The following is an 8,800-nucleotide window of genomic DNA, read 5'->3' as shown; positions in this document are numbered from 1 at the left end:
CCAAGCACCTCCTGGAGCTCAACCTCGCGCGGGCCCCGAACCTCCTCGTCGTCCCGAGCAGGAACGCTCGTCCTCGTCTTCTCTCGACCCCGAGCCAAGTCCTCCGCATCGCGAGCTCCTCCGCCTCCTGTAACCTCCCGAGCCTCATCGGACTGCGCTCCCGTCAGCGACCAGCAGGTCGTCGAGCCCATCCGGATGCCACGTTGCTGCCGTTCCCCTGCCATGGCGCCTCGGCCTCCTATGCTCCCGCACCTGAGGCCCCAAGCTCCTCCAGCTCGACCTGCTGCCGGCGACCTCGACTACCAGGCCGCCCCTCTGCTCCCCTCCGCCCTTCCCTTTTTCCTCTCCTTCTCTCTCTCTCGGCTCACATCTCTCTCTCTCCCTGTAGCTGCTGCAGCAAGGAGCCGTCGTCGCCAAGTTCTTGCCGGGCGCGCCGCTGCCTAGATCCGGTGTTCCCACACCTACATCGCCTCTGCCTCGACCGCCTGCGTTGACCGCGTCCCTGCGCCGTCGCTGCCTTCTGTCGAGCACGAGCTTGATCCCCTGCTTCCCTGCATCGAAGGAACCAGGCGCGTTGACTTTGCCTGGGCCGGCCTCGCCTCGGCCTGCATCCGCCCCCCTGGGATGGGAGGGAGTGGGTCTTGCTTCATATTTGTGGCCTCACCTCACCTCCGAACTGGGCCATGGCCCATGGTGAGAAACCCCCCAGCGCCCCTTTGTTTTTCTTCTGTTGGGCCTGCTCCAGTTTAGATTCGGCCTGTGTAGGTTTTTTCCTAGATCTGCGAATTTAGCTATTATTCCAGGATCCGCAGTTTTGCAGAAAAACCCTTACTGTTCATGCATTTAATAACCAAATAACCATGCACCATATGTAAAAACTTTATACATGTAAAATGCTTAGAATTCTGTCTAGTTTCATAATATGCAACTTTCATCCATGTTTAAAATGTTTAACTTGCTGTTTGTTTAATTTTGCATAAATGACATGTTAAAATGATTTATTTCATAACTAAATAACCGTAGCTTGGTTTTAATAAACTTTATATGTAAATGGGGTAGAAAAATGCCTAGTTTAACATGGTTCACTTTGTTTTACTGTTTAACAACTTTAAAATATGAATTAGGGCAGAACAGTACCAAATTCGAAATATGCACATGAGGATTTTCCGGAATTGTTGTTTGTTGTTCCGGCCTCATTTAAACTTGCCTAGATAGGTAGTTTTATTATGCTTCACCTCTTGCCATGGTTAACAACATTGAATATTGTTGGGTACATAAACGGGAGAGAACTAAATAAATGGATGTGGTGCTTCGTCAATATGCAACTGGTTGCATATTGAGCTCCACTTAATTTGTAGTGTTGTTTGTTGCACTTTGCCATGCCATGCTCATTAAATCGGTCATGCATCATACTTGATTGTGCATCATGCCATGTTTATGTGATGATTGTTTACTATGTTGCTTGCTTCTTTCTGGTTGCGCTTCTCCTTGATAGTTCCGGTAACGTTGCGATTGTGAGGATTCGTTCGACTACGTCCGTTTGTCTTCTTCATGGACTCGTTCTTCTTCCTTGCGGGGTTTCAGGCAAGATGACCATACCCTCGAAATCACTTCTATCTTTGCTTGCTAGTTGTTCGTTGTATCGCTATGTCGCGCTACCTAGCACTTGTTTATCATGCCTCCCATATTGCCATGTCAAGCCCTAACCCACCCTCCTAGCAAACCGTTGTTTGGCTATGTTACCGCTTTTGCTCAACCCCTCTTATAGCGTTGCTAGTTGCAGGTGAAGATGAAGATTGTTCCATGTTGGAACATGGATATGTTGGGATATCACAATATCTCTTATTTAATTAATGCATCTATATACTTGGTAAAGGGTGGAAGGCTCGGCCTTTTGCCTGGTGTTTTGTTTCACTCTTGCCGCCCTAGTTTCCATCATACCGGTGTTATGTTCCTTGATTTTGCGTTCCTTACACGGTTGGGTGTTATGGGAACCCCTTGACAGTTCGCTTTGAATAAAACTCCTCCAGCAAGGCCCAACCTTGGTTTTACATTTGCCTAACAACCTATTACCTTTCCCTTGGGAGTAAGTAACCCGAGGGTCATCTTTATTTTAACCCCCCCAGGCCAGTGCTTCTCTAAGTGTTGGTCCGAACCGAGCAGCCTGCGGGGCCACCTCGGGGAAACTCGAGGCCTGGTTTTACTCGTAGCTTGACTCATCCGGTGTGCCCTGAGAACGAGATACGTGCGACTCCTATCGGGATTTGTCGGCACATCGGGCGGCTTTGCTGGTCTTGTTTTACCATTGTCGAAATGTCTTGTAACCGGGATTCCGAGACTGATCGGGTCTTCCCGGGAGAAGGAATATCCTTCGTTGACCGTGAGAGCTTGTGATGGGCTAAGTTGGGACACCCCTGCAGGGTATAAACTTTCGAGAGCCGTGCCCGCGGTTATGTGGCAGATGGGAATTTGTTAATGTTCGGTTGTAGAGAACTTGACACTTGACTTAATTAAAATACATCAACCGCGTGTGTAGTCGTGATGGTCTCTTCTCGGCGGAGTCCGGGAAGTGAACACGGTCTCGTGTTATGTATGAACGTAAGTAGTTTCAGGATCACTTCTAGCTTCACGACCGTTGCGTTGCTTCTCTTCTCGCTCTCATTTGCGTATGTTAGCCACCATATATGCTTAGTGCTTGCTGCAGCTCCACCTCATTACCCTTTCCTACCCATAAGCTTAAATAGTCTTGATCTCGCGTGTGTGAGATTGCTGTGTCCTCATGACTCACAGATTCTACCAAAACAGTTGCAGGTGCCGACGATACCAGTGCAGGTGACGCAACCGAGCTCAAGTGGGAGTTTGATGAGAACCTTGGTCGTTACTATGTTTCGTTTCCTGATGATCAGTAGTGGAGCCCAGTTGGGACGATTGGGGATCTAGCATTTGGGGTTATCTTCTTTTCATTTGGATTTGACCGTAGTCGGTCTATGTGTGTATTTTGAATGATGTATGATTTATTTAAGTATTGTGTGAAGTGGCGGTTGTAAGCCAACCCTCTTTATTCCATTCTTGTTCATTACATGGGATTGTGTGAAGATGACCCTTCTTGCGACAAAACCTACAATGCGGTTATGCCTCTAAGTCGTGCCTCGACACATGAGAGATATAGCCACATCGTGGGCGTTACAAGTTGGTAATCAGAGCCATCCCCGACTTAGGAGCCCCCTGCTTGATCGAATCGCTGGCGTTGTTGAGTCTAGAACAAAATGTTTTGAGTCTTAGTATTATATATATCGGAGAGTAGGATTCTTTTTACTCCTCAGTCCCTTCGTCGCTCTGGTGAGGCCTCCTGACGTAGATGTTTTGACTTTCCTATCCTCAAATTTCACTAAATTTTTTTAGGATCACGCGGGTATCTTGGAATCGTTCCGATAGTCTTGTAACGAGAACATTGTTCTTGGTGCCTCCTGACATTTAGGGGTTGTGGCAGTGTCCCGGGGAGTTGAGCTCCGAGGTGTTGTCGTCACAATTTTATCACTGCAGTTCTGGAATACCTGAGTTTCGCCGACATCGAAAATCTCTTTTATGCTGTTTGTTGGTGAGATCACCTCGACGCCACCCAGTACTGGGGCGGGAGTTCAGGAGTATTGCCATAACTCGTATAACGGACGCTTTTCGAAGGTTGACGTACACGATTTTCGGTGTTTTCTTGGTTATGTGTTGACGGATGGATACAGCTGGATCTAGGGATTGTTAGTTTGGGTGAGATATATTGCGTCCCCTGTATCCCCAACACCAGATTGCATAACCAGAAAGTTTTGGGAGTTTATAAGTGGGAATTCAAGTAGCTCCTAGAATATCTTTCCAACAGACACATGATACGATATGGGATCTACCATATGTTTGTTTCCGGCTTATTTTGCAAGCCAATCCTTTGTTTGGTTTTGAGTTGTGGTATTCGAGTTGCTTCGAAGTCAAATGTGGATTCCATACCTTTTCTGAACGGTGTTCTCATATTTCTATGGGAGTGCTAATCCTTCTTGATCACTGAGGTTGTCATGTCAACTCTTTTCCAACCGGCGTGCTTCTCTTCAAGTGGATCCGATCATTTCAACATTCGCAAGATCACCTCTCAGTTTCCCAACGTTGTTGGTTTCATCCGTCCCCAAGTTTCCTTTGTTGTCCCACCCTCCCACCCTTTTCTTCAAGGACTCAGATTTCTTAATCAAGTATCCTTTTTATTGATGTGAAGTCTCTCCTTCTTTTATTTCAATGTTCTTATCCGGTGATTTCCCATGAAGATACTAACGGAGCTTCAAGTTTATCATTCTTCATTCTTTTATTCTCCGGTGGATTCAATTCAAGCTTTGTCGATCATACCTTTCCTTGTTTCAAATGTTTTCTCCTGCCGGTGCACCTCTTAATCATCCAATTCTCGCTATTCAATTGTTCCGGAGTGCTGAAGATATCTCAGAAGGCTCGTCTTTTCATTCAAGATCCGTTCAAGCTATCTCGAGGTTGTTATCTCATTCAAGCCATTTAATTCAACCGGCACATCTCTCTTTTGAATCGTTCAACGGTGTATCTTTTGAGTGGGCCCTAACCCACAGGTCTTTTCCCAGAATCTTACCTGACTCTTCTAAGTTTTCCGGAGTTACTCTCAAATTCTTCCCCAAGTTTGACATAAGAATGAATTGTCACCAGTCAAATGTGTTTCTCCAAGATCTTTCAAATTCTTTCATCGTTGGTTCAACCTTTCTATTCTTCATTCTGGAGTGCCTCAACAATTAATGGTGTTTCTCATCGTCATTCTCGGATTTTGAAGACCGAAGAGGAGTTCCTCTTAAATCCTTACCCGTTCTTCCAAAGATTCATGGTTCTAGCTTCATGCCATCCTCATAATTGCTCCGGTCATCAAGGATTCTTTTCATACCCATCCGAAGCATTTCAGGACTCTTTTCAGTTTGATTCTCCGGAGTCCATCATCTCAGAATTATTCATTCCAGCTTTCAGCTCTTGTTCCCCAAATCTTACCGGTGCGTCGTTAAAATATCCTCTAATCAGTTCACGATCTCTTCATTCTCATGTATCTAAATCCCCTCAAGTATCTTCTTTCGTTTTCCAATTCTTCCCGGTGAATTGTGCCTTTGCTACTTTCATTTTCAGTTCTTACCATGGTTTGTTTAAGATTCCTCTTCGTTTGGTATCGTATCAATTCATTTGTTCTCTCATAATCCTACCGGTGGTTCGTTCAAGACCTTCCCAAGTTTGTTCTATCTCTCTTTAATCATTTTTTTAATGAGAATAAGTGGCATGCCAAATCCATTGTGGGTCATCAATTTAATTGATGAAGGATAAGCATAATGTAATTCTTATTCTTGCTTCATCGAGTAAATTCTATTCCTTATTCCGGAGGTTCATCAAAATTCTTGGTTTCAATTGCTCATCTTTCTTTTCCGGAGTTCCAAGTTTTCTCGGTTACATCATCGCGAAGCTCCATCTAAATCATTGCAAGACTCCACCTTGTGTTTTCAACTTCTCATTCTTTCTATCATCTTTTTATTACCGGAGTTCTTCATGGAGGCTCTACATGGTAGTTCGTCAAGGATTCCTTTCATTCTTCATTTGTTCTTCAAGATTTCTCTCGGAGTTAAGATCCGCCTAGCTATACTCTAAAATAAACATGGTGTTCAACACATGTTTTGTTTTGAGGAGTTCAAGTATTCTTCATCTTGCATTCCAAAGTGCAATTCTTTCTACCTTATCTTTTGAGATGGCGTTATGTCATTTTTGACAATTTCTTTGTGTTTCATGATTCACAAGTTCAGGAATGAGATATTTAAATCCATCACTTTCTTCCTTGGAGTTATCTTGGTATAGATTTCACCTAAAGCCTTCCATTGGGAATGTTGCTCTTTGTGATGATTACCTATGATCCAAGTTTTCTTATCACCTCGGTGGAAGAAGCTTTCTATCTTTTCTAGCTCTCAATCAAATCTTTTTCCTGTGAATGGCAGGTTGTCACCTCATAATTTTGAGATGTCTTCCATAAGCCCACATCAAGCTTATCCTTCCGTTGTTGATAATCCAACTATTCTGTTCTAGCATTTGTTGTAAGCGTGCTCTTTCAAGATCTTGTTTCCCTCCGTTAGTTCCATTCCATTCTTTCATTTCTTCCAGAGGCATTGTGATGTTGCTCTCTTCTCTCATCATCTCCAGTTGTGGGGATCGTGTTCTTTTCATGCTTATCCGTTTAACCGGAGTGTGTGTCCTCTGCTCAAGTTCTTTTCATCTTATCAAGTCTTGCATCTCTTCTCAACCGGAGTGCTCTCTGAAATCTTTCTTACCCCTTGTGCCATTCTTTTAATAGTTCCGGAGGCAGTGTGTTGTTGATTTCGTCAAGTATCATCTCATCTTGTCAAATTCATGTTCAATTCCTTCCATTTACAGTCAGAGTGCTGTCCAAATTATATCACTCTTATTCCTTCTCTATCTTGTACCGGAGTGTTGTCGTAATTGATCTTTATCGTTCCTTGTACATCTCGTTTCAACCGGAGTGCTTGCATGCACTTCTTGGCCATTGCAACCCTTTTTCTTATGTCTTTCAACCTACAAGGTTCCCGTAATGTTCCTTGTTCCTTTTTTCTAACGGAGTGTTTTCAACTTTGTTCATCTTCATTGTATTCCTTCTTTAAATTTGTTCAACCTCTTAAGATTCTTTGGGTTCACTCGTTTGTCAAAGAAGCAACTTAGTTTTACCTCTTCTCTTCCTCTTCCGCTTCCTTCTGGTGCCATCCTAGATCTCGGGACGAGATCCTCTTGTAGTGGTGGAGTGTTGTAACGCCCCGAGACCGATGCTTCAGAAGCCTTCAATGTTCTTCGTTGCCGTCATGTGTTTTCTTTTGTTTGTTGCATTTCATCATGTCATCATGTGCATTGCATCTGCATGTTTTCATAAAAACTCGTAGTCGTTCGTGGTTACCGCTTCTTCCCTTGTCTCTGTTGACCTTTTGTCGGGCCCCTTTGTCTTTGTCAACCTCTCTCAGACCCCTCGCGCGTGCCCAAAACTTCCCCGAACCCGACCCGCTCAATCATCGCCGTTGGGTCCGGATCATCCCCAAACATCTATAAAACATCTCCGTTTTCTTATTTGGACTCCTTAGCTATTTATTCGCGACCGTCCGATTAAGATCGGAGGGACCAGATGCACCTAACCAAAATTCACCTGCGATATAATCAGCCTAAACCCTAGCCCCTACCTGTCCAATCCACCAATTCCCATAGCGCCGCCACTAGCCCCCTCTCATGTCTCCCTCGGGATCTGTAACACCCCGGATGTAACTTTCCATATTTGTAACTCCAACTCTTGCCATTTTCGGCTATGTGTTATGATATTCCCTTCGTGGTCGGGTTTTGTTTTTCGTTTTGCATTTTTGTTCATGTCATGCATCTCATATCATGTCATCATGTGCATCTCATTTGCATACGTGTTCGTCTCATGCATCCGAGCATTTTCCCCGTTGTCCGTTTTGCAATCCGACACTCCCACATGCACCGGCGCACCCCTCTTGTTTCTTTTCGTGAGCGGGTGTTAACATTCTTGGAATGGACCGAGGTTTGTCAAGTGGCCTTGGTATACCACCGGTAGACCACCTGTCAAGTTTCGTTCCATTTGGAGGTCGTTTGATGCTCCAACGGTTAACCGGGTTACCGCAAAGGCCTTTGGTGTGTTGCAGCAAAACCCCCCTCCAAACAGCCCAATAACCCATCTAAGTCACCTCCATGCTCTCGGTCGTTCGATCACGATCGTGTGGGCGAAAACCGCACTCCATTTGGAGTCTCCTAGCTCCCTCTACCTATAAATATACCCTCCCCGTCCAAAATCCCGGATGAAACCCTAGCAAATTCGCCCTCCGCCGCCACCGGACGAAGTCGCCGCCACCCTCAGCCACTCACGCCGCGCCACGTGGCACCCCCGCCGTCCCACCGCCGCCGGCCCGCATCTGGCCCGCGGTGCCCGACCGCCGCCGCCCGCACCCGAGCCTTCTCCCGCGCCCCACGCCGCCGCCCTCGTCCTCCCGCTCCTCCGCCGGCGCCGGACCGCGCTGCCGCCCACCGGTCGTCGCCCGCGCCGCCCCCGACCGCCTCCGCCGTCCTCGCCGCCTCCCCCCGCCGGCGAGCGCCGCCCGAGCCCGCTGTCTCCTCCCTCTCCCTCCGGCCGGCCGCCCTCTCCTTCCTCCGTCTTCGCCCGAAGCTCCGGCGAGCCGCCCGCCTCGGTTCGCGTGCGTGCCCGATCCAGATCTGGAGAGGTTGACCTCCCCCCCCTCGTTTTCTGCCAAGTCCCGAGGATATTGCATTATGTGCTCATCTTCATCGCATCATATCTCATTGCATACTGCTCCCATTCATGCACATGATATATCGAAATGTTCATCACGAGATGCTCTTCATTTGGTTCCATTGTGCCATTCTCGTTTGAGTCCATCTTGATGCCCAAATCTCTGGTGCAAGAGTACTATATGATGTTTACTGCTGTTACTTATCAGAACTTGGTGTTTTGTTATCTTTGTTGCAATTGATGTGTGCATCTTATGGGCATGAGCTCTACACGTGTTTTGATCTATGCCATGCCATCTTTACAGAGGTGTATGCCATGTATTTTTGTGATCTATGTGGTGACTAGCACAAGCATGCAAACTAGGCTTCGTGATATTTCTGTTTTCAGGGACAGGATTCACTGTCTGTTACTGCTGTTATTTTGTTGCCATGTATCCATGTCTCTACAGAGAGATCCATGCTC

The sequence above is a fragment of the Aegilops tauschii genome, chromosome 7 (assembly GCF_002575655.3).
Source record: "Aegilops tauschii subsp. strangulata cultivar AL8/78 chromosome 7, Aet v6.0, whole genome shotgun sequence".
In the NCBI taxonomy this organism is placed as follows: Eukaryota; Viridiplantae; Streptophyta; class Magnoliopsida; order Poales; family Poaceae; genus Aegilops; species Aegilops tauschii.
This window is presented reverse-complemented; position numbering follows the sequence as displayed.